Consider the following 26504-nt stretch of genomic DNA (forward strand, 5'->3'; position numbering starts at 1 on the left):
AAACTTAATTTAACGGTGCCTCCTGCAATGGTGGTGAGTGTGAAAGGAATGGCTTGGGCATTGTAAAGAAAGACTTGGATTTATATAGCGCCTTTCACGACCACAGGATGTCTCAAATTGGTTTTACTGCCAATTAAGCACTTTTGGAGTGTAGTCACTGTTGTAATGTGGGAAATGCAGCAGCCAACTTGCGCGCAAACATGCTCCCACAAACAGCAATGTGATAATGACCAGATAATCTGTTTTTTTGTTATGATGATTGAGGGCTAAATATTGGCCAGGACACCGGAGACAACTCCCCTGCTCTTCTTCGAAATAGTGCCATGGGATCTTTCATATTCTCTTGAGAGAGCAGACAGGGCCTCGGGTTAACATCTCATTCAAAAGACAGCACCTCTGACAGTGCAGTGTTCCTCAGCACTGCACTGGACTGGACTGTCAGTTTAGATCGTTTTGTGCTCATATTCCTGGAGTGGGACTTGAACCCACAACCTTTTGACTCAGTGCTACCCACTGAGCCACAGCTAACACTGTTGGGCTGCCTTATGGTGTTGGTGTGGGGTGGTGGCAACCTGGTGCATCATGTGCCAGCCATGGTGTAAAGCATCAAGTGAAATAAATCTGGCCATGGTCAGGCCATCCCTGGCCTCCCGGCAGCAATGTGGTCGGGTGCTGATGCCCTGTGTCCTGTGCAGCATCAGGTGATTGCAGAGAAGGTTGTTATTGTTGGTGCTGCTAGTGTGCCTGGTGCTGCTGGTATTGGGGCTGATCATGGTGGGAGCCTGAGGACCAAGGTCAGACAGTATAAAGGGCACCCATGTTGATATAATAGATCGCAGGCCAAGTAGAGATGACAAAAACATTCTGTCCATAGTGAGAGATTTCTTCCAATAAGATGAGTGGATGGAGTGTGGAAAGTGGAAAGCCTGCAGAATCTGTGCTGGAAATGGACTGAGAAACAGGTTGTGGCTGAGCAAAGTGAAGATCTGTCAGGTGGGAGCTTTTACAGTATATTTGAAGCTGTCAGTAATCAACTGGAGCCTTAGGTTCACAGACATGGTCCCTGAGCAATGTGGAATCCCTGGGCAAGCAGATAAGGTTAAAGGTTAAGGTTAAAAGCATTATTAACAATCCAACAATCCAATATTAACAATCCCAGCCCTGCCACCCCTCCCCCACCCAGCCCCACCACCCCTCCCCCACCCAGCCCTGCCACCCCTCCCCCACCCAGCCCCGCCATCCCTCCCAGCCCCGCCATCCTATCCCCCCACCCAGCCCCACCACCCCTCCCTCACCCAGTCCCGCCACCCTCCCCCACTCAGATCCGCCACCCCTCCTCCACCTAGCCTCGCCATCCTATACCCCACGCAGCCCCGCCACCCCTCCCCCACCCAGCCCCGCCACCCCTCCTCCCCCCAGCCCCACCACCCCTCCCCCACCCAGCCCCGCCATCCCTCCCCCACCCAGCCCCGCCATCCTATCCCCCCACCAGCCCCACCACCCTTCCCTCACCCAGCCCCGTCACCCCTCCCCCACCCAGCACAGTCACTCTATCCCCCCACCCAGCCCCGCCACCCCCGCCACCCTACCCCACCCAGCCCCACCACCCTTCCCTACCCAACCCCCCCCCCCCCGCCCAGCGCCACCACTCCGCCACCAACCTCAATCATTGCCTTCCCCCACGATTGGCCAACACCCCCCCAAATCTGGATTACTGGAGACGTTGCCGGGCTCCAATCCTCCCATTTGAGCCCATGATCTTTCCCGATTGCCGATGATTGTTCCCTGGTTGTGGCCTCCTGCCGCTGGTATTTTCCATCCAGCAGCTGACCAGCCTCTCAATCTGGCCGACTGTCTGGCGAGAAACGGAAGAAGAAAATTCTAATGAGGTACTGCCATTAAATTCGGCAGGACCTCTGCATCCCTGGGATTTTCGGATTTCATCCCACTACTATGCCCCCTCGTTCACCCCCTATTTCCCTGTAAATATTGGGGTCATTAAGTTTAGAAGTAGCAAATACACGGATTCAGCAGCAGTATGAGTAAGGCAAGGGCAGAGAAAGGCAGTGTTGCAGAGGTAGAAGTAAGCAGTCTTGGTGATGGATAGGCTACAGGGTTTGAAGTTGAGCTCTAACTCACACAGAGCACCAAGGTTGTATGAAGTCTGGTTGCACCTGAATAAACTGCCAGGAGGGGAAATAGAGACAATGACAAGAGTGCAGCATTTGTGACGGCATTCTTTCCAAGATTTATTTGGAGGAAATTCAGGCTCCTCCACAACTTAATGACAGATAAGCAGTCTGATAGTACAGAGCTTGTTATGGAGTTGAGAAAAGAGGTGGAGGAGTAGAGCTGGAAATCATCGGAATATATCAGGGAATTATGCACATAGAGCGAGGAGAATCTGCTAAATGGACTGGTGACGGGAGTTTGGTGAGAGTGGAAATTTGTTGCGGAGGGGGAAGGAGGTGTTAAGTACTTTAAACCAAAAGGCAACAGTAAATATGTAAATATGAAAATCAGAGTAATTAATGAGATCTAAGGGAATAAAATGACAATTAATTAAATAAATCATGCTAATATTAAAGGGATCTGAATTGCATTTAATAAAAATCTGGTGCACATAAATAATTGAATAATAAATAGGAGCAAGGGGATACTGAACCAAAAACATATATAACATTAGTAGATAGACTTTGAAGTAAAATGATGGGACAGCTGAGACCCATTGTCTGCCATGTGGAAACTCCAGGATTGCATGTGTCCTGGATGACCACGTGTGCAGCAAGTGCCTCTAGTTGCTCAAACTTAAGTTTGGGGTTTTTGAGCTTGAGAAGCGGCTGTAGTCACTGAAGGGCAGACGGAAGGCTGAGAATTTCCTGGAGCGCAGGTTCCAGGAGGTTCAGGAGGTAGGAAGAGGCAGGCATTGCAGGAATCCTCCGGGAGTGTGGCATTCTCAAATCATTTTTTTTTAGTGCCAAATAGCGGCGAGGGTGGTAACACCCTCAGGAGAGTGCAGTCTAGAGCACATCCATGGCACCGCAGGGCAAATGACTGCACAGGGGAGTACAGCAAATTGCAGAAATGCAGTGGTCATGGGGGTTTCGATAGCCAGGGGGATAAACAGGCATTTCTGCAACCGTCAACATAAGAAGATGGTGTGTTGCCTTCCTGATGCCAAGGTAAAGGATATCACTGAGTCGGTGCAGAACATTTTGCGAGGGCAAGTCGTGGTCCATGTGGGAACCAATGACATCAGAAGGAAAAGGGTTGAGGTCTTGCAGGCAGACCTTCAAGAGCTCGGGAGGAAATTAAGCAGCAGGACCTGAAAGGTAGTAATCTCTTGATTACTCCCAGTGCCACGTGCCAGTGAGTATAGGAATAGTAGGATAAGACAGCTTAATATATGGCTGGAGAAATGGTGCAGGAGGGAGAACTTCAGAATCCTGAGGCATTGAGACCAGTTCTGGGGCAGGATCTTTTCAAAGTGGACGGGTGGCACCTCAACAGAGCTGGGACTAATGTCCTTAAAGGAAGGTTAACTAGTTCTGCGGCGGAGGGTTTAAACTAATTTGGCAGGGAATGAGTACCAGGGTGAAACATTAGAGAGGAGAAACAAGGTGCACAGATGACTGGGAGAGGCAAATAGCACTAGAGTAAGCAATAGTTCAGAAATAGGACCGATCAGATAGGGGGCAAATGTGAGGCAGTCTAAGATAGGTTTGGAGTGCATGTGCGTAAAGGAACGTGGCGTGGTAAATAAGGTTGGTAACACAAGGGCAATAACCGAGAGCTGACTTAAATAAGGGAGGATTTGGGACAATTTGCCTGGCTACAAGCGACTCAGGAAATAAAAGGGTGTGTCAGTATTGATCACAGAAACTATTACAGCACTGGAGAGGGATGATGTATGCGAGGGGTCAAATATAGAAGCTATTTGGTTAGAATTAAGAAACAATGGAGGAGCTACTACACCACTAGGTGTATACTATTGGCCACCACCTGCGAGTACCATCAGAGCAGGCCGAGGAGCAGAAGGAGCAGCATGGTGGCATAACACTCCACGGAGCAGCACGTGCTGGAGCAGGAGAGCAATGGCAGCAAAGAGTGATGTCATCAAGGTCCAGGTTGGTGATTGGACCGTGGGCCGGTACAGCAGGAGCGGCGAGGTCGGGGCGAAGGAGCGGCGAGAGATTGTAGAGGGACATGATCGAGGCCCAGGAGAGGTGCGAGTTCGGGCCCAGAAGGGCGAGGGCCCAGGGGCAGAACGGGCCAGCCCACACTGTGATATGTATGCGCACTAGGTCCATGCAGCAGAGCTGGTCTCCAGTCGTCTTGATTAATCCTTGCCACTGAACCAAGACCTAGTTCTGTCAAACCCATGTGGTGGCTGGTGTGTAACGGTCACCACACGTTAAAAAAATCCAAGCACGGGCAGATTTAGTTCGGACCAGGAATTTTAAGTCCATTATTGAAGCACCTGTGAACTTTTTGACATGGAAGCAAGTCATCCTCGATTCGAGAGACTGTCTATGATGATGATAGGCCACCAAATAATGGGAAGGAGATAGAGGAGCAGATTTTGAGGCAAATTACAGAAAGATGCAATAAAGTATCTACTCAAATATTTTCACCAAATTTTCACAACAGATTAATGATCTCAATATACCCAAGTTCAGAAGCAACAGGGCAAATAGGCATAGACTATAATGGACAGAGGCACTCTCAATGACATCAACATTCACTGCAAGTAGTTAATAAACATGTGGCTGATAAAGAAATGGTTAATAAAAAGCTGAAAGGTCACTAACTGCTTGGTGGCAGAAAATCAGTAATCAGTAAACAGATTTCAAAAAGTGTACAGTAGATTGATTGAAGGATGTTCTTGATGGCTTGACCGAGAATGTGAAAATTTCAAGTGAGTGAAATGGACTGATAGCAGTTGTTTAAGAGGATCAGGGTCTAGTGATGTGATCAGGATATGAGATAAGCTCCAATCTGTCTATCAGAATAGGAGTGTAAGATTGTGTTATATATCTGCTGTTGCAGAGATCTGACTTAAGCTGCTTTACTTTACAGAGACTACCTGAGGACCTTATTTCAGATCGGATCTAACTATAACAAGGCAGAGCCAGGCTGCTGCCCAAACTAAGCTGTTATTCCCCAGCAGGGGTTAGACCTGTGCTTTAGAAAGGTGAACACAATCATCACATGAGCAGAGGACGACAGAGTCCAAAAATACTTTGAAAGAAAATATGTTTTTTTTAAGATTTGTATTGTTTTTTTGAGTTAGAAACATAGAAACATAGAAACATAGAAAATAGGTGCAGGAGCAGGCCATTCAGCCCTTCTAGCCTGCACCGCCATTCAATGAGTTCATGGCTGAACATGAAACTTCAGTACCCCCTTCCTGCTTTCTCGCCATACCCCTTGATCCCCCGAGTAGTAAGGACTTCATCTAACTCCCTTTTGAATATATTTAGTGAATTGGCCTCAACTACTTTCTGTGGTAGAGAATTCCACAGGTTCACCACTCTCTGGGTGAAGAAGTTTCTCCTCATCTCGGTCCTAAATGGCTTACCCCTTATCCTTAGACTGTGACCCCTGGTTCTGGACTTCCCCAACATTGGGAACATTCTTTCTGCATCTAACCTGTCTAAACCCGTCAGAATTTTAAACGTTTCTATGAGGTCCACTCTCATTCTTCTGAACTCCAGTGAATACAAGCCCAGTTGATCCAGTCTTTCTTGATAGGTCAGTCCCACCATCCCGGGAATCAGTCTGGTGAATCTTCGCTGCACTCCCTCAATAGCAAGAATGTCCTTCCTCAAGTTAGGAGACCAAAACTGTACACAATACTCCAGGTGTGGCCTCACCAAGGCCCTGTACAACTGTAGCAACACCTCCCTGCCCCTGTACTCAAATCCCCTCGCTATGAAGGCCAACATGCCATTTGCTTTCTTAACCGCCTGCTGTATCTGCATGCCAACCTTCAATGACTGATGTACCATGACACCCAGGTCTCGTTGCACCTTCACTTTTCCTAATCTGTCACCATTCAGATAATAGTCTGTCTCTCTGTTTTTACCACCAAAGTGGATAACCTCACATTTATCCACATTATACTTCATCTGCCATTCATTTGCCCACTCACCTAACCTATCCAAGTCACTCTGCAGCCTCATAGCATCCTCCTCGCAGCTCACACTGCCACCCAACTTAGTGTCATCTGCAAATTTGGAGATACTACATTTAATCCCCTCGTCTAAATCATTAATGTACAACGTAAACAGCTGGGGCCCCAGCACAGAACCTTGCGGTACCCCACTAGTCACTGCCTGCCATTCTGAAAAGTACCCATTTACTCCTACTCTTTGCTTCCTGTCTGACAACCAGTTCTCAATCCACGTCAGCACACTACCCCCAATCCCATGTGCTTTAACTTTGCACATTAATCTCTTGTGTGGGACCTTGTCGAAAGCCTTCTGAAAGTCCAAATATACCACATCAACTGGTTCTCCTTTGTCCACTTTACTGGAAACATCCTCAAAAAATTCCAGAAGATTTGTCAAGCATGATTTCCCTTTCACAAATCCATGCTGACTTGGACTTATCATGTCACCATTTTCCAAATGCGCTGCTATGACATCCTTAATAATTGATTCCATCATTTTACCCACTACTGAGGTCAGGCTGACCGGTCTATAATTCCCTGTTTTCTCTCTCCCTCCTTTTTTAAAAAGTGGGGTTACATTGGCTACCCTCCACTTGATAGGAACTGATCCAGAGTCAATGGAATGTTGGAAAATGACTGTCAATGCATCCGCTATTTCCAAGGCCACCTCCTTAAGTACTCTGGAATGCAGTCCATCAGGCCCTGGGGATTTATCGGCCTTCAATCCCATCAATTTCCCCAACACAATTTCCCGACTAATAAAGATTTCCCTCAGTTCCTCCTCCTTACTAGACCCTCTGACCCCTTTTATATCTGGAAGATTGTTTGTGTCCTCCTTAGTGAATACCGAACCAAAGTACTTGTTCAATTGGTCTGCCATTTCTTTGTTCCCCGTTATGACTTCCCCTGATTCTGACTGCAGGGGACCTACGTTTGTCTTTACTAACCTTTTTCTCTTTACATACCTATAGAAACTTTTGCAATCCGCCTTAATGTTCCCTGCAAGCTTCTTCTCATACTCCATTTTCCCTGCCCTAATCAAACCCTTTGTCCTCCTCTGCTGAGTTCTAAATTTCTCCCAGTCTCCGGGTTCGCTGCTATTTCTGGCCAATTTGTATGCCACTTCCTTGGCTTTAATACTATCCCTGATTTCCCTTGATAGCCACGGTTGAGCCACCTTCCCTTTTTTATTTTTACGCCAAACAGGAATGTACAATTGTTGTAATTCATTCATGTGGTCTCTAAATGTCTGCCATTGCCCATCCACAGTCAACCCCGTAATTCGCCAATCTATCCTAGCCAATTCACGCCTCATACCTTCAAAGTTACCCTTCTTTAAGTTTTGGACCATGGTCTTTGAATTAACTGTTTCATTCTCCATCCTAATGCAGAATTCCACCATATTATGGTCACTCTTCCCCAAGGGGCCTCGCACAATGAGATTGCTAATTAATCCTCTCTCATTACACAACACCCAGATGGCCTCCCCCCTAGTTGGTTCCTCGACATATTGGTCTAGAAAACCATCCCTTATGCACTCCAGGAAATCCTCCTCCACCGTATTGCTTCCAGTTTGGCTAGCCCAATCTATGTGCATATTAAAGTCACCCATTATAACTGCTGCACCTTTATTGCATGCACCCCTAATTTCCTGTTTGATGCCCTCCCCAACATCACTACTACTGTTTGGAGGTCTGTACACAACTCCCACTAACGTTTTTTGCCCTTTGGTGTTCTGCAGCTCTACCCATATAGATTCCACATCATCCAAGCTAATGTCTTTCCTAACTATTGCATTAATCTCCTCTTTAACCAGCAATGCTACCCCACCTCCTTTTCCTTTTATTCTATCCTTCCTGAATGTTGAATACCCCTGGATGTTGAGTTCCCAGCCCTGATCATCCTGGAGCCACGTCTCCATAATCCTAATCACATCATATTTGTTAACATCTATTTGCACAGTTAATTCATCCACCTTATTGCGGATACTCCTTGCATTAAGACACAAAGCCTTCAGGCTTGTTTTTTTAACACCCTTTGTCCTTTTAGAATTTTGTTGTACAGTTATATGAATCTCTAGGGTTAATTATCAACTTCAAAGTTGATAATTACCCCCAGTGCATGATATGAAGGAGTAAAGGATTTACTTTTGATTTGCTCAGTCTTTTGCCCACTGGGCATTAATATGTGGCGGACACCATTGAAGTCTTGGCAATCATTGAACTGGTACTTTATAATAGTGGCTAGAGGAATATTCCACTCTGAAAATTAGATATAAAGGACTAGAACCTCCACTTTGTTGCATGCTTAACGCCTATTTTACCGCTGAAATGACAAATAATGCCCATATATCGCCCATTTTGGCACAAAATGGAAACTGACGGGCATTTTTAGGAAACTTATCGCCGAGCGTTATTTTCCCCATGTGCTTAACACCAGGAAAAAATATTACCGTCATCCACTTTTTTTGGGCGGATTCATCAGAATGGGCAAAATCAACGGCATAATATCGGCCAGCGTTAATTTCCGCATGGAATTAATGCCGAGGTTCAATAATACCAACCGGCAACTTTTTTTTGTTGTAAAGAGCACATTTTGCAAAACTAACGCCCAAGAGATCGGCCACCGTCACTTTCACCACCTCGCACACATAACGCCCACAATATCGCTCACCCAAAAAACCGCCCAGACAAAGTGGAACTGTTCTGAACGAACGCCAGTGGTGTGGCTGGCATTTTTAAAATTGGAGGTTGCTTCATTCAAAAGGCTGCCTTAACTTCGGGGGAGTTTGCATTGAATCTGGAGTTCTTCTCAGGTGAAGTGAACATCTCAACAGACATATTTTCAGACTCTGGACTATTGGGGCTTTACTCCAGGTATATTTTAGTGAGGAAATCATTGTATCTGATCAATCGCTATTATACTTTCAATACAATGGGGCCACCAAACAATAACTGTGCTTAAGCAGCGCTTCAGATGTCTTGACCACTCATGAGGGGAGCTACAATACAACCCTGAGCAAGTAGGTAAATTCGTGGTTGTGTGCTCGATGCTGCACGACCTGGCTATCATGAGGGGCCAAGAATTGCCAGAAGGCACTGATGCTGCACCTCAGGAGAGAGAGGAAGAGGACGATGAGGGGCTAGACGCTGACCTAGGGCCAGACAATCAGGCTGGCTATGCCACCATGCTCATGACCCCCTCCAGATCACAGGAAAGGGCCCATGGTGGCTACATAGCTGCAAGACTCTTACATGAGGTGCTGATATCTGAATGATTTGTCTGCAAGAGCGTTGATGTGAGTGACAACGCTAACACACTGCTGTGTGTGTGCAGCTCAGACATCAATGGTGCCCATCACCTTGGTGACAGTTAAAGTTTACGTTGATTGATGTTACGTTGTATTTAACCCTTTCATGTTAAGGAATCACCAGTGTGTAACGGCGCAGCTATATGAGACAATGCGCAACAAGGTTATGTTCAATTAAAAAATGTTTATACCAACATTTATCTGAAATCATAAGTATCACAGGCAATAACACACAATCCCCGCCCACACCCCACTTTTTCCACCATTGACATAAATCAAATGTTCAACATGGCCAGCAACACAGAATACAAAGGCAAAGCAGGAGGGTGGTCCCCAGCCCCCATACATTACAACAAATTGCAAACACCCAGATGGAGATATAACACAGCCATCACCTGTGGACATGTACCTCACTTTCCTTCCCCCCTCTCCTTCTTCTCCCCACCTCTACCCCTTCCCCTCCTCGCCCCATGGCGCCTGGCCAAGGAGCTCCTCAGGCGGTGCCTCATTGGGGGGGGATGAAGGCAGATGCGATGGTTGCATGGGTTCGGGAGAGGGGGGTGCCGAGGGGGCAACATTCTCTGATGCAGAAGCAGGATCTTGGTCCTTGCTCTCATCTGTCGTTCACAGTGGTGGTGCGGAAGGGGTGAAGTGCCGTGCTCTGGGACCAATGGGAGGCCTGTGCCAGCAGTGTTCCTGGCTATCGCATCCAGGGCTTCTGCCATGCGCGGAATGTACTCAGTCATGGTGGCCGGCTGTCGGGATATGAGCTGGTCGCCAATGTCTACAGTCCTGGACAACTGTATCATCTCTCCGCTGTCATGTGGCGCTCGTGGAACAGACCTGCCGCGTCCACAAGACCTCCGCAGGGTCAGCGCCGTCCTGGGGACAAATGGTGTGCCCTGTAGCGAGGTGCTTGGGGCCGGTACCTCCAGCGTGAAGGCGGGAATAACCAGAGGACCACTCGATGGCCTTGGGGTGGAATGGCTTCTGGAGCGTGACAATGCAGGTTCCTCGAAGTCCGTGCTCTCATCCGTGGAGAACAGACCCAATGGATTGATGGGCGAGAATAGGAGCTCCTCAGCATCAGATGTTTGATCCTCTCAGAGTCGGGTCCCGCGCCCCCACCTTCTGGCCTCTGTGATTTTGCCTTGGGACGCGCTGCTGGCTGAGCTGCAAAACACAAATAAGGTTATTAAAGGAGAAGGGATGCTAGGGTCACAAGATGAATCCAGCACTACACACAGCATATGCACAACAAAAGCACCACCGCTCTCAAAATCATCGCAGATATCACATTTCATGACCATCAACACAGTTGCATTGCATTGATTTTCATTAGGCCAGCATTATTTCTATGACAATTTTAGAAATCATCTATCATATATGATTGTTTGGATATGAGTGGGTGTGGCATCTATTGACTTCACAACACGCAATGGTGTAAGCTTCACTCGTGTGGCATCACTTCAGAGTCTGCAGATGCGTCCGTGGCTGTTCGGGGACTGCTTCCCCACAAGTGCGAGCACTCGCTCCTCCATCTCTGTGATGTCGCTGGGAACTGCTGGCCCCCCCACCCGTTCGCCTCTGCACGGACCTCATCGTCGATAGCTTCTTCTGTAAAAGGTGACAGGATGACATGGCATGAGATCATTGCATGATATCATTGCTAGGTACTGTCACAGAGACTGATACAACACATAACCGACAGATGGAATCATGATTATTATGAAAATTATCATTTTTACCTAACACCGTGACTGCAGGCTTTGCGTAAAATATTCCTGGTGAAAGTGCAAGACCTCACATCTGCTGATAGTCACTCATGACTGTTACAAATCAAATTATATAAATACATAAGTACATGTAAATCAATGGAATACTTACTCCTGCGGATCCCACAAGGTCATTCCATCGCTTGCGGCATTGGTTGTCCTCACGAACCTCGTTGGTCGCGGCCAACAAGACCGCCTCTGCTATCTCAGTCCATATCCTCTGGTAAGCCTTTGGGGTGGTCCTCCCACGCCCTCTCTGTGTCAAATACCCCAGCGTAACTCGACCTCCTGCAGGAGGTAGGTGGCCTCATCCGAGAACCTCCTGGCTCTTTTGCGCCCTCTAATGTGCTCCTCTCCCAGCTCACTGCTTTCACCAGCATCAGCCTCCACAGCATGCTGTGATGCCTCCTTCTCTCTCTCCATTATAGGCTAAATTCGGGCAAATATGTAGCTGGTAACAACTAATTTTTGTTTGCCTACTTGCTGTGAAGCTCTAAAGTCTCCCGCGTTCCTCCCAAAGCAGCCACACCACACCCAGACACGCCTTCAGTCCCTCTGAGCTCCCTCTTTCTCTGACTCTTCCTCTGCGCATGCCATGATGACCCTTGACCTCCTGAATCGTGGGAATTGAGCGTTGCCATGCCGTTGCTGAGGACGGCGACACTTTATGGCAGAAGGTCCAAAAAATTGTTACGCTGCCGCCCATTTCATATCGCTCGCGGTAACGTCCATTTTTTAAAATGGAGACTAGGTGCTTTGGGAATGGCGAGAATATTCCATACTTTTCCATACTCGCTAAAAGTTTCAATAATCTGCAAGGAGTGGTCTGGCTGGTGCTGAAGTACTTTTTTGGTGATTTAAAGGCTCGTGCTTAAACAAGTCGCTTCCAGACATGGGTGGCCTTGTAGGCCTTACTCTTTGCATTGAGTATGACTTGGAGAATGAAGAGAGACCACCCAGAGCAGGACCAGCTGCGAGAAGAGGGAGAAGAAGGAGGTGGAGAAGAGCAGGAGGCCATTTCTGTCCAGATTCTTTAGGGAGCAATTCTCTTAGCAGAACATCTGCAAGGACCAATGCCTGAGATGCCTTCACTTCATTAAAGAGGTTGTGACTGAAATCTCACAACTGCTATAGCCACAACTGCAACCCCAAAACCGGGCAAGGACCACATTGCCTGTGGTTGTCAAGGTGACTGTTAGTCTAATATTTTGTGTGCTTGCCTCCTTCTAGGCTGCCACTGGAAATATAAGCAACATCGCACAGTTTGAAGTACACCGCTGCATAAGGTAGGTCACTGAGGCTTTCTATACAAAGACGGAAAGCTTCATCCCATTCCCTCTTGCCAGAGGCAAGCAGGCAGAGTGAGCACGAAGGTTTGCTAGAATTGCAGGCTTCCCCATGGTGCAGGGTGCCATTGACTGCACGCACATTGCTTTCCCTGCACCTCATGTGAACTCTCCCATTTCCCTGAACGGAAAGTGATTCCACTCCCTCAATGAGCAGCTGGTGCGTGACCACAGGTAGCACATTATACCGGTGAATGCCTGTTATCCTGGCCATAGCCATGATTCCTTCATTCTGCCGTAGTCCTCTGTGCCACCTGTATTTGACCTGCCACGGCAAATCAAAGGGTGGCTACTAGGCGACAAGGATTATCCACTCATGGCTCATGACTTCGGTCCGGAATCCATGCACACACGCACAGCAGGCCTATAATGAGAGCCATGCTGCTACAAGGAACATTATAGAGCACACCATTGGCATACTCAAGCAATGCTTCTACTCCATGGACCGCTCTGGAAGAGCCCTTCAGTACTCAACTGAGCGGGTATCGAGATTTCTGGTTGTATGCTGCATTCTACTCAACCTGGACATTATGAGGGAACAGCCATTGCCACCACCTATCAGGCGAGAAGCTGAGGAGCATGAGGAAGAGGAGGAAGAGGAAGTGCAACAGGAAATGGAGGAACAGGAAGGGAAGATACAATGTTGACAGCCCCTTCCTGCCTAGGTTCTAGGTGATGAAATAATTAATGAGCGATACCAGTAACATTAGCCACACCTCCCCATTCACCAACAGTCCCACACCTCTTACTGATCCTCTATCACTGACCATCCTCCTCTTTCCGACAACACAAAAATAAAAGCCACTAGAAAATGCACATTTCAATCCAAATTTATACATTCAATCTTGACATATTGCATTCCCTTCATACCTTTGCCTCTCCTAACCCTCCTTCGAGTTGCTTCCCCATTGGTTATAGCATGAGTGGTGAAAGGCTGCTGACCTTCAATTGCGAAGACTGCAGATTGCTTTGGATGGCAACCTCAAGCAGCTCTGGGCCTAGAAGGACCAGCTTCAGATTGCACCATAGCAGGCTGGGCTGCAGCATTCCGGGCGCTGACAGGCAATAGCAAGGGCACTGGCAGAGTGGTAGGGGTGGGAGGACGAATGCTGTCATCCTAAGAGAGGACAGCAGGTTCATGCTTCATGGAGCCACTGCCACTCTCCCAGCAGTGCCTCAGCAATCCGAATAATCTGTCGGAGAACAGATTGCTGGGCTGCTAAGATGCCGTGAAAGCCTTTTGAACACTCGTAGTCAAAGCCATGATAGCAGCAGTTTGAGCTTGCATGGCAGCAGCCTAAACTTGCACTCAGACCTTTGGTTGAAGCTGCTTTTGCTGAATTGTAAGCTAAGACATCAGCCATCAGATGCTGCATCATGGTGGGTTCCACAGGTATGCTGATGGAGGTGACCACCTGTTCCATGCTGGAAAGGATGGGCTCCAAAGTCTGCGCAAATCTCAGTGCTACATTAGTGCTGGACACCTCCAGGCTTTTTGACATTGAGCACAGGCTTCCTGGCAGGCTTGGCAGTGCACCAAGCATTTGGTTATGTACACCCATCAGCCTTCTTTGGTAGCCTGGCCCATTGAAGTCATCATCTGAGACCTCCCCAGCAGAACTAGTGTGTGATCTCGCCTTCCAGCGAGCTGGTACCTGCGCTATTCATTGCCCCCACCCTGGCTCCTGCGTACTTGTGCCCGGTGTCTCACCACGTGCAGATCCCTCCTCTATCCTAGCCTCTAAAGTACATGCAATATTAGTCTCTGAGCTGGTGGCTGTGAGTATAAGATCGAGTGATGGTGTCTCTTCATCTTCACTGTCTTTTTCCTCTTCCTCCACTACAGTTTCCAGTTGTTGGGTATCTGAAATTAAACAGGGACAAGGGTTGGGTTGTAGTGAGCAAAAAGTAATAAATGCAGCCTATGCAGCATCTCACTGAAAAGAGATTGAGGAATGAGGGAGAAGTGGGATAAGAGAAGGAGAAGTAGGTATGCAGATACCCTCATCATCAATCGCTTCAGCCCTGCCAGTGGCCACAGCCTCAGCGATGCCCCATCCTACAATGGCCACCACTGAGTCCTCCATGGGGCTTAAAACATGCAGGCACACTTGTACTCCTCCAGGTATTTGCTACTACCTGATGTTACGCATCACCTTCTCCAGCAAGAAAGTGGGAAGTGTGTCAGTGAGCATTGTGCTATCTGTTTGGGTGATGTGGCTGTCAGGGTCAAATAGCTACCAGTGTGTGTGAGCTGTGAGTTATGGGTATGAGGCAAGCAACAGTGCTAAGTGAGTGAGGATGAGATGAAGCATATGAATGTTAGGGTTGAGTCCTGATTGATAGAGATTATTGGTAGGTGAGTGATGCGGGTGTCGTGATTTGAGCAGTGGATGAGGCTAGTGGTACATTTGGTAAGATATGCCATTTGAATAAAAAATCACTCAGCTTTTTCCAATATTGCATCCATCTTCATTGAGAAACACTCCTGACATTGACATCCTCCACTATCTCTTCCCACTGCATCCTGGGCATATGTCTGGAGGACCTCCTGCCGCCCTGCGGATACAGGGCATCTTCCTCCATTCTATCTCTTCCACCAAAGCCACCGGCACATTATCAGAAAAACCTGGTGCATGCGCTCTACCGTGTTCAGCCATTCTTCAGTCTTTGACAGCACAGATTCAGTTACAAAGGATTGCCACCACTTTCTGCAGACACAATACACCTCACCTTTAAGAGGTGCATGCTGCCTTTAAGTAACACTAACCACCTATGATATCAGGCCCCCTGCTGATGTGTTCAGCCAATGAACGATGGTAGTAGTGCTGGCTGCACAGAGCAATCATTTAAAACAGCAGGCAGCACAAATTTAACATGGTGCCTGCATTGCAATGACAGGCCTGGTTTAATTGTGCACCAGGTCCCCACACCTGTTTTCAGGTGGTATCCAAGTTCTCTCCCAGTGTGTAAATGGGAGGTAAGGACAGGATTGGGCTTGATGGTCAGATAGTTGCCTGCAGCACTGACAACACTCACCAGTTTCATTAAAAAGATTCTTGATTTTGTTATTTTAATGTTCAAGAGTAAACGAGGGAGAGAGAGAAAGAATTGTCCTCTCTCTTGCTTTGGTTTTTGTGAATTATGCAACAGTACAATTTCAATATATTGTTAACAAACTCACAAGTGTTAACAACACTGCTGCTGACATTCATTGACTAGGCTTATACGTTCCTTGTTCAGGGAGGTACCAGAGAACTGATAGAATTGGACTCCAGCACGAGTGGCCAGGATCAGGAGAGCAGTCGAGAAAACTGGAAAAATATTACTTTTGGCAAAATGAAATGAGATGTCTCATCATTTAATTGTACAGGTTGTACTTCTCCGGTCCGGGATTCTCTAATCCGGAAACATCTGTGGGTTGGCATCAGTCCCAGCGATGGTGATGTCCCGGTTTCCCGTGCTTCCCGGTTCTCAGTGTTCAGTGAGGTAAGCGGGCCAGCAAGGAAAGGAAAGGGCAAGCAGCTGACTGAGGTGCCAAAGCTGTGCCTGAGGGAGAGGAGGGTTTAAAAAAAAAGCAGTTAACGGGTATAATGTAATTGGCATCATGAAGACATGACACCAGGGTGACCAAGGCTGGGAACTCAACATCCAGGGGTATTCAACATTTAGGAAGGATAGACAGAAAGGAAAAGGAGGTGGGGTGGCATTGCTGGTTAAAGAGGAAATTAATGCAATAGTAAGGAAGAACATTAGCTTGGATGATGTGGAATCGGTATGGGTGGAGCTACGGAATACCAAAGGGCAGAAAATGCTAGTGAGAGTTGTGTACAGACCACCAAACAGTAGTAATGAGATTGGGGACAGCATCAAACAAGAAATTAGGGATGTGTGCAATAAAGGTACAGCAGTTATCATGGGCGACTTTAATTTACATATTGATTGGGCTAACCAAACTCGTAGCAATGTGGTGGAGGAGGATTCCCTGGAGTGTATTAGGGATGGTTTTCTAGACCAATAGGTCGAGGAACCAACTAGAGGGCTGGCCATCCTAGACTGGGTGATGTGTAATGAGAAAGGGCTAATTAGCAATCTTGTTGTGCGAGGCCCCTTGGGGAAGAGTGACATAATATGGTAGAATTCTTTATTAAGATGGAGAGCGACACAGTTAATTCAGAGACTAGGGTCCTGAACTTAAGGAAAGGTAACTTCGATGGTATGAGACGTGAACTGGCTAGAATAGACTGGCGAGTGATCCTTAAAGGGTTGACGGTGGATAGGCAATGGCAAACATTTCAAGATCATATGAATGAACTTCAACAATTGTACATCCCTGTCTGGAGTAAAAATAAAACGGGCAAGGTGGCTCAACCATGACTAACAAGGGAAATTAAGGATAGTGTTAAATCCAAGGAAGTGGCATATAAATTGGCCAGAAAAAGCAGCAAACCTGAGGACTGAGATAATTTTATAATACAGCAGAGGAGTACAAAGGGTTCAATTAGGAGCGGGAAAATAGAGTATGAGAGGAAGCTTGCTGGGAACATAAAAACTGACTGCAAAAGCTTCTATAGATATGTGAAGAGACCACGATGAATGATAGCACATTGCATCAACCGAAACGTAGCTGACGGAGACATCCCAAGGAATCGAAGCATGACTAGCCCGCGCAGTATTTAACTTTTAGCAAAGCCAAAATGTGGAATTTGCAGGACTTACCCTCTCCCTCGAGTGTGGGCCCAGCTTGTGCAGTGGTGATTGCTTTTCTTCAGGCAGGACCCATCATAGCAGCGATCCTGTATTCCAAGGATGTCAGTGGGTGCAGATTTTCTGGGCCTCCTCCTGTTTGAGTTCTCTCTTTTTTGTTGTATGCCAACTTCCTCTGCAAAGATGAACATATAATTTTTTAGAGAGAGTGTCTTTCTGCTGGTTGGGACATACAGCTGGTCACATTTACAATTGCAATTCTGTTGAATAAATGAAAATATTACTTACACTAACTACTTGACCAAGGTCCTGCCACTTCTTTTTTCATTGGCCTCCGGACCTCGGGGTGGTCACCATTGAACAGTAATCTTCTGCAAGTTGGTTCTAACGTTTTTTCATTTCTTTTGGTGAAACTTGTGTGACTTTTGCTGGTATCCAGCTCGTGCCATCTGGCCTCAATTACAGTAACCAGTGCCTCCACTTACTCTTGTGAGAAATTCTTGATCCTTGAGCCGCGTTGCATATTGCAGCTCTGATTTTTTCAACTGAGAATTAAAGTTCTCACACACAACTGGCTCTTTAAAAATGGCCGAATGCAGACCAGGAGGTGTACTGGGCATTCGCACCCATAGTAGTCGCTTAAAAAAACTACATTTTATTTTTGCGCATGCGCAGAAAGGGGGCATCCTTTTTTTGGTGCAGACATTAGGCTCCACCCCCCAAAACTAAAGGACAGGCTGTGCGATACCAATTTCAAAAATTAGAACGGGGAAACGTTCAAGTTATTTTTTTGGAGTAGTCGGGGCCAAAAAGAGTGGGCGTATCTCTCGAAATACTCAAAAAAACGACATTGGGGGAAATTGAGCCCGTAGTCCTGCTTGACTGAGTTTTTTAGCATTAAAGAGCTCTCAAAATGTGCAAATGCTGATGAAGAACTCCTAATCTGTTTCTCAATTGATATTGTGCATGTTGCTAAGGCCTAGTCCTGCATAGTATTAAAACCCGTTTTGGACTCTTTTCAGAAACGTGACATTTCTCAGGCATTCTTTAGTTAATGACTGAGTTGGATCCAATCTTTCTGTTCCCAAAGGTGAAGAGTTATGACTGGATCTCTATTATAAGTAACTACACCAGGTAGCTTTTTAACAGCTACTGACTGTCATTAAAGTATGTGGGCTTCTTAATTCACTCCTGGGAAGCATTAAACACTGCAGTGGTAAATCTTTTGAGGCTGACAGATTCATGATCAGTGGATCGATTTAGGAGTCACTGAATCCTACGTTATTTTTAATTTAGATATCTTATCTAGTGCTCTTTGGTGATGAGCCAAGATTTTAACGTTATGAATGATTTTTTTGGCCAACTTTTGTGTCCTTCAGAAGTATGTTACCTTCTGTACAGCACTTTTTCTTTAAAAATGTTGAATTACTGTCATTATAAATTACGGGGATAAAAAAATAATTATCATTTGAACAAGCAGAAAAATAAAAGCATGTCCTCAGTCGAATAGTCTCCGTAAGTTAATATTTTGGGCTATGCTGGTAACAATTATTTTCAGCTACTCCAAACGAATAGTTGACAACTTTTGGCATTTTAAGAATTGTTTTCAGATAGTCTTTTCTAGTTAAGAATAAGTCAAGAACTGATTAAAAACCTTAACTGACCCTAAATGGACTATTTCTCAGCAACTGAATTTAGCCCAATTCTGATAATTTCTGTGTTGAGTTAGTCTGTCTCTTTAAACGATGATGACATAGAAGCATAAATGCCCTTCTGTGCACAAACACCTCATGCCAGATATTGTTATAAAACCTCACTTCAATAGTCAATGATTAGTAAACAATTGCCATTTAAAACTATTGCAACATAGGTTCATGGTTTGAAAAACAAATGTAAACTCATTGATAAGTTATTGAATTGAAGAGGGGGTGTCTAATTCTTGAGTAGTCTTAGGAGACATTCAATCCCAGTTCATCCATACTATCTGGTGGAAAGAGAGGGATCGTATCTGCTCGTAAAATATGGAATGCACTTCCAGTATTGTTGGTATTATTAATAGATAAACTAACATCTAACCCTTGGTCAACAAATATATACATTTGGAGTAGTAAGGTCCTGAGATAAGAACATAAGAAATAGGAGGAGGAGTAGGCTATACGGCCCTTCAGGCCTGCTCTGCAATTCAATAAGATCATGGTTGATCTTCTACCTCAACAACACTTTCCCACCCTATCCCCATATCACTTGATTCCCGTAATTAAAAAAGGAGGCAGACAAAAAACAGGAAACGATAGACCAATTAGCCTAACATCTGTCATTGGGAAAATGCTAGAGTCCATTATTAAGGAAGCAGTAGCAGGACAATTGGAAAACCATAATTCAATCAAGCAGAGTCAGCATGGTTTTATGAAAGGGAAATCATGTTTGACAAATTTGCTGGAGTTCTTTGAAGATGAAATGAGCAGGGCAGATAAGGGGGAACCAGTGGATGTGGTGTATTTGGATTTCCAGAAGGCATTCGATAAAGTGCCACATAAAAGGTTGCTGCACAAGATAAAAGTTCACGGGGTTCAGGGTAATATATTAGTTAACCAATCCTCTATCCATGCTAATAGCAAACAGTGAGTCGGGATAAATGAGTAATTTTCCAGTTCACAAACAGTAACTAGTGGGGTACCACAGGGATCGGTGCTGGGTCCTCAACTATTTACAATCTATATTAATGACTTGGATGAAGGGACCAAGTGTAATGTAGCCAAGTTTTCTGACGGTACAAAGATGGGTGGGAAAGCAAGTTGTGAGGAGGACACAAAAAATCTGCAAAGGGATGCGAAGTGAACGGGTGAAAATTTGGCAGATGGAGTATAATGTGGGAAAATGTGAGGTTATCCACTTTGGCAGATAAAATAGAAAAGCAAATTATAATTTAAATGGAGAAAAATTGCAAAGTGTTGCATTACAGAGGGACCTGGAGGTCCTTGTGCATGAAACACAAAAGTTAGTATGCAGGTACAGCAAGTACTCAGGAAGGCAAATAGAATGTTGATCTTTATTGCAAGGGGGACAGAGTATAAAAGCAGGGAAGTCCTGCTACAACTGTACAGGGTATTGGTGAGGCCACATCTGGAGTAATGCATACAGTTTTGGTCTCCGTATTTAAGGAAGGATATACTTGCATTGGAGACTATTCAGAGAAGGTTCACAAGGTTGATTCTGGAGATGAGGGGGTTGACTTATGAAGATAGGTTGAGTAGGTTGGGCCTATACTCATTAGAGTTCAGAAGAATGAGAGGTGATCTTATCGAAACATATAAGATAATGAGGGGGCTCAACAATGTGGATGCAGAGAGAATATTTCCATTCATAGGTGAAACTAAAACTGGGGGACATAGTCTCAGAATAAAGGGCTGCCCATTTAAAACTGAAATGAGGAGGAATTTCTTCTCTCTGAGGGTTATAAATCTGTGGAATTCTCTGCCCCAGAGAATTTTGGAAGCTGGGTCATTGAATATATTTAAGGCGTAGATAGATTTTTGAGAAATAAGGGTATAAAGGGTTCTTGGGAATGGGCAGGGAAGTGGAGCTGAGTCCATGATCAGATCAGCCATGATCTTATTAAATGGTGGAACAGGCTCGAGGGGTCAGGTGGCCTATTCCTGCTCCTATTTCTTAAGTTCTTATGTCCAAAAATCTATCGATCTCAGTTTTGAATATACTCAACTGCTGAGCATCCACAGCCCTCTGGCTTATAAAATTCAAAAGATTCACAACACTCTGTGTGAAGAAATCTCTGTCTTACATGGCCGACCCCTTATCCTGAGACTATGACTCCTAGTTCTATACTCCCCAGCCAGGGGAAACAGCCTCTCAGTATTTACCCTCAGTCACTCGACCAGGAAACACCAAGACTGGTTCAACGAGAATGCCCACAAGATCCAGGAGCTAATATGTCGCAAGCGCAAGGCATTCTTGAACTGGAAACAACAACACAACTCAAGGGTAAGAAAGCAGCTCTACAGATGTCTGAAGGCCTATGTCCAACAGAAAACCCATGACCTAAAGAACAGATAGTGGGTGGAGAAAGCACAAGAAATCCAGCAGCTAACTGACAACCATGACCTGTGAGGATTCTTTAGCGCAGTCAAGACAACCTACGGCCCAAGCACCCAAGGCCCTACCCCACTGCTGGCCAAGAAAGGAGAGGTGCTCATCAAGGACAGAAAGATAGTCAGTGCCCACTAGAAGGAACACTTTGAGGATCTCCTTAACCGAGACTCTGTCTTCAACGTGAGTGTCCTTGACTCCATCCCGCAGTATGCCACCTGCCACCATCTCAGCACAACCCCAGCCCGCATGAGGTTGAAAAGGCCATCCAACAACTGAAGAACAACAAGACATCAGGAGCAGATGGAATCCCTGCCAAAGCACTAAGACATGATGGAGAAGCACTATTGGCGCAGATTCATGAATTCATCTCTCTTATCTGGAAGGAGGAGATCATGCCAGGAGAGCTCAGAGACGCTGTATCATGACCGTCTTCAAGAAAGGTGACAAGTCTGACTGCGGTCACTACAGAGGAATCTCCCTGCTGTTGACCACTGGGAAAGTCATCACAAAAATCCTCCTCAATCACCTTTTCTCTGTGGCTGAAGAGCTCCTTCTTGAGTCGCAATGTGGATTCTGCCTACTTAGGGGCACAATGGACATGATCTTTACCACGCGGCAGATACAAGAGAAATGCAGGGAATAGCACCAACCCTTGTACATGGCCTTCTTTGACCTCATAAAAGCCTTCGACACTCTCAACCATGAGGGATTATGGAGCGTCCTTATCAGATTTGGCTGCCCTCAAAAATTTTCACCATCCTCTGCCTACTCCACGATGACATGCAAGCTGTGATCCTGGCCAACGGAACCACCACAGACCCATTCCATATTTGGACTGGGATCAAGCAAGGCTGTGTCATTGCACCAAAGCTCTTCTCGATCTTCCTTGCTCCAATGCTCCATCTCACCCTCAGCAGGCCCCCGCTGGAGTGGAGCTAAATTACAGGACAAACGAGAATCTGTTCAACCTCCGCCGCCTCCAGGCCAAATCCAAGGTTGTTCCATCCTCCATCATCGAATTACAGTATGCAGACGACGCTTGCGTCTTCGCACATTCGGAGGCCGAACTCCAAGCCATCGTCAACACCTTCACCGAGGTGCACAAGAGCATGGGCCTTACACAAAACATCCATAAAACAAAGGTCCTCTACCAATCTGCCCCCGCCACATAGCACTGCCCCCCCCCCCCCCCGCCCAGTTATCAAGATCCACGACGAGGCCTTGGACAATGTGGACCATTTTCCATACCTCGGGCACAAACATCGATGACGAAGTCCAATACCGCCTTCAGTGTGCCAGTGCAGCCTTCGGTCACCTGAGGAAGAGAGTGTTTGAAGACCAGGACCTCAAACCCAGCACCAAGTTCATGGTCTACAGAGCAGTAGTGATACCTGCCCTCCTATATGGCTCAGAGATATGGACTATGTACAGCAGGCACCTCAAAACACTGGAGTAGTACCACCAACATTGCCTCCACAAGATCCTGCAAATCCATTGGCAGGATATGCGCACCAATGTCAGTGTTCTCGCTCAGGCCAACATCCCCAGCATCGAAGCATTGACCGCACTCGATCAGCTCCACTGGACGGGCTACATCATCTGCATGACTGACATGAGACTCCCAAAACAAGCGCTCTACTCAGATCTCCAACACGGCAAGCAAGCCCCAGGTGGGCAGAGGAAACACTTCAAGGACACCCTCAAAGCCTCCTTGAAAAAGTGCAACATACCAATTGACAACTGGGAATTCCTGGCCCAAGATTGCCCAAAGTGGAGGAAAAGCATCCGGGAAGGCACTGAAACACGTCAAGTTTCTTCGCTGAGAGCAAGCTGAAGCCAAGCGTTGACAGCGGAAGGCGCGCGCGGTAACCCAGGCACCCCACCCACCCGTTCCTTCAATTACCATTTGCCTCACTTCTGACAGAGACTGTCGGTCCCACATCGAACTCTTCAGTCATCTGAGGACCCATTTTTTGTGTGGAAGCAAGTCATCCTCGACTCCAAGGGACTACCTAAGCGAAGAAAAAATTTACCCTCTCTGTCAAGCCCTCTGAGATGCATCATAGGTTCCTAACACTCTACAGGAATTCACTGGTGACATCGGATCCGGATCTTTAGAAACCGCCCAACAATATTGGAATTAGATTTTAAGATTGGGATTTGTTTTTAGCTAATATGTTACCATTTCTCCTCAAATCGGAGTCAGAAAATATACATGCTCTTAAAGAGTTATTTTAATTGTCCTTCTGATCTATTTCCTTTTCCAATTTTAGGAAATGTCAACATGGTATCCCAATGTGTACCAAGCTGCCATCACTAATATTGTTAAAGTCACATTTCATTTAAAACTGTCTAAAAATACTTTCCAACTAAATATTGTAGATATTATAAAATGTATGCCATGAGTAGGTCTTTTGTACAATAAAACCTGCGAATGGCATGCACAGGCTATGTTTCAGGGATTACTTGGTAACTTATTTTCTATAAGCTATTACTGAGGTATCTCCAGTAAAAAAAAACAGCTTCATCAGGGCTTTCTGCTGGATTGCAAATTATCTTTTTAAATGATAAAAGCCTTTTAAAAGGTGGAACATTCTAGCTCCTACCTTATATTCATTGATGCATTTTCCAATTAACTGCTACATCAAAGTAGCAAATAAACTCCAGAGAATAAGGAAATGAAGGAAAAGATGGTGAAATCGAGATAATGATTAGATGATGGAAGTTTTCTATGAAAATCACACCTTTGAATCAAATTTAATTTGATTGAATAATACATTAGAGTATTACTTGTGCACAGTATCTAAAAGAAAATATCTTATGTGCTTAGATTAGCAAATTAGTTTGTTGAATGTTGTACATTTGGACATCTTTTAACTGTGGTATGCAAATTTTAATATTGTTGCTCTAGATTCTTTGCGCTGCTGGGCTGCATTAATGACCAAGCTCTTGTCCAATTCTTACACAATTATCCGTACTTATGTTGCACAGAGAAGTTTTCAACATAGTTCAAATTTCTGTTCTTCAGCTTTGAAAAGCAGCCCCAGCAACAAATCCCTCAACAAAATGGGACCTATTAAGATTAAGGGGGTGAGCTTCCTTACTGTGTATTTCGAGTGCATAATCGGGGTAAGTGAATTTTTTTGGCAGGAAAATCAGGCAGAAGTCATTTCCTCCAATTTTCCTGCTTCCCCCGAGTTCCCTCACGTTTTTTGGTCCATCTCATCATTCACTCGGCAAATCCTGACTGCCTTAGTTAAATATATTATACCGAGGGCCTGTACGTCATGCATCTCCAAGCTTCCTGCTTTTACACTTCCAATGCATTCAGGGAATTAGAAGGCTGGCAAGATCAACAGTGACAGGCTGAACCAAGGGGTTTCTGAGCCTGAACATTTTGTGATATCTGCAGCTGGGAAACAATTCTGGCATAAATATTTTTTTTGCTATTCTGCCTACACAGACCTGGACTGGATGCTTCTTACAGACCACCGGGAGATTATTAGACTCTCCCTCAATAAGGTTTTCTCAGGAGCAAATCTGGTATTCTCTATGTGCATATACTTGCATGCCATTATCATGAAGGAGGAGGAAAGTCAGGCAGCATTTGAGGAGGTTGCAGCCTATCAAAATTTAGCCCACCCCCAGCCCCCCACCTCCAGAGCATGCAGGTAGCCATGGGACCTTACTGAGGAGATGTGTATAAAAAGAGTGCACTATCAAAAAGGCCATAGGGCAGCTTACCACATGATGACCTGCAGCCACATCCATCTATCTGCACTGCTCTCTCTGGACTATGGGGTTGGCCACTGCATTCAATTTTTATGGCACTGGCTCGTTCCAGGCAGCCACGCGCGATCAGTGTGCGATCAGTCAGGCTGCATTGTAGGCACACATTTGTCAGATCACTGAACCACTTTACAGGAGAGCTGGCAAATCACACCCGTTTCATACAGGATTTACACCAATCCGTACTTCAATGGAAATGCACATCAGCTGACCTAGGAAACGCTCAGGAAACCTGTCTAGACCACAAACTGATGCAATTTTTTTTCCGTTAGAATTAAAGCGACACGTAAATTCGCCCTTCACTTTCTTTAACCCTATTCAAGGAATATTATTGATGATCAGCTGCTGCATGGTTCCTTGCACTTTAATCTTATTCTGTCTTGTTCAATCGATGTGTGTTATAACCAGGGAAGAATTGTCATTGAGTAGGACTAGTGATTTGTTGTGGAAAATGAACTGTGGCTTGGAGCCTCTTGGAAAGCAGCATTTTCACCCTCTCTGGGATGTTTTATACAAAATTGCAGTATTCAGGCAGAAAATCGAGCTACAGGCAGCAATATAAAAAAAACTGTGGGATCCCCACTGTGTCAAAGCAATGAGCACCTAATGATAACTATTCTAAATCTTCACAAGAACTGCCGAGCATTTAGGCAGTTGCATTTTAAAGGCTTTATTAATCAGTCAGCTGAATACTTTAAGCGGTATGATTCCCTCAGTCTATAAATAGACTGTTATTCAGGAGTTAAAATAAACGTTATTAAGCACATTTGCATGACCTTATATGAGTCACATGAGTCTGGTATTAGTACTTCATTGACTTTAAAGTGCTTTGAGACGTCTGGTGGTCGTGATAGGCGCTATATAAATGCAAGTCTTTCTTTTTCTATCTTTTAGAGTAAACCAGGATGCAGATACAGCTGAATCATGCATTAGGCCTTTATGCATCAATATATTATAGGGTTGCAAAAAACAGGTGTCTATTGAGTGAATTGGTGCACTGATAAAGGGGGGTGGGGGGTGGTGGGGAGTGAACAATGGAAACCCTGCTTCATGAATGAGCATTGTGACTGATTGTGGGCAGCATGAGGAGATGTCAGAATGCCCTCTATCGATTGAAAGGGAATCCTCAAACCAGTTAAAGGTGCAACTGCAGTGAGAGACCATCATAGTGCAGGGCAGCTTCATATGGAGGCATTTGTGGAAAAAGGTCTCTAATTTAAGGAAAAGTGCCATGCCCAGCCGTGTCAACCACCTTATGTACCTATACGTGAAAGTGCTTAGTAATTACTCAGATT

The sequence above is a fragment of the Pristiophorus japonicus genome, chromosome 12 (assembly GCF_044704955.1).
Source record: "Pristiophorus japonicus isolate sPriJap1 chromosome 12, sPriJap1.hap1, whole genome shotgun sequence".
Classification (NCBI taxonomy): domain Eukaryota; kingdom Metazoa; phylum Chordata; class Chondrichthyes; family Pristiophoridae; genus Pristiophorus; species Pristiophorus japonicus.